The sequence below is a fragment of the Micropterus dolomieu genome, linkage group LG03 (assembly GCF_021292245.1).
Source record: "Micropterus dolomieu isolate WLL.071019.BEF.003 ecotype Adirondacks linkage group LG03, ASM2129224v1, whole genome shotgun sequence".
NCBI classification, from domain to species: domain Eukaryota; kingdom Metazoa; phylum Chordata; class Actinopteri; order Centrarchiformes; family Centrarchidae; genus Micropterus; species Micropterus dolomieu.
In genome coordinates, this window is record NC_060152.1 from 13,818,371 (window position 1) to 13,819,197 (window position 827).

An 827-nucleotide genomic window follows, 5' to 3' on the forward strand; every position below is an offset into this window, starting at 1 on the left:
TGTAAAAAACACTGACACGACATTTATAAGCATGTACACAGTGCTGTAATACTTGATCTTGATGCAGTAAGTGGATATTCTACAATATATACACATGATTTCAGACAATTAGAAACAAACACATATGATAAGATATTTTTTGTGCGTTCATCATTGAAATAAATACAATTTATTTAGTGTTTTTATTCAACATCACCAACCCACATGGCTAACATCTTGTTTCGACTGAAATATGTGTTGTTATTTAAATATCAGTAGACGTCAATTTGTTTCGATACATCCCACAAATGGCTGTTTAACACTTTTGAATTTATGTAACACTGTTTTAGAGATTGTAAGACATTTTATTTCATGACCTACATACCTACATACTGTCAAATAAGAGTTAACAGACAGTGATGGATAAATGTCAGAAGCCGAGTGTACAGTATAACACAAGTAGCCACCTGAGTTTTTATATCCAACTGCCATAATGCAAACTATAAAAGAAATGCACTACAACAATTTGTCATCCTGGCTGTACCCTGCAGTGAAATCATAAAACACAACAGGTTATGTTATGTTTTTAAGAGTAGAAAGTCTATGAGGAAACTTTGTTTAGGCTTTGCAGTGTTATACACCTCATTCTCATACAAACAATATACTTGATGGAGACAGTACCAATTTAAAGAACGGTCCTGACACAAACATCCTCTACTGTCAGAGGATGTTGTGGTACATGATGAGAAGAAATATTTTTTTAACTTCTACTTACATGCTTACATATATATATGTATGTATGTGTATATATATATATATATATATATATATATATATATATATATATA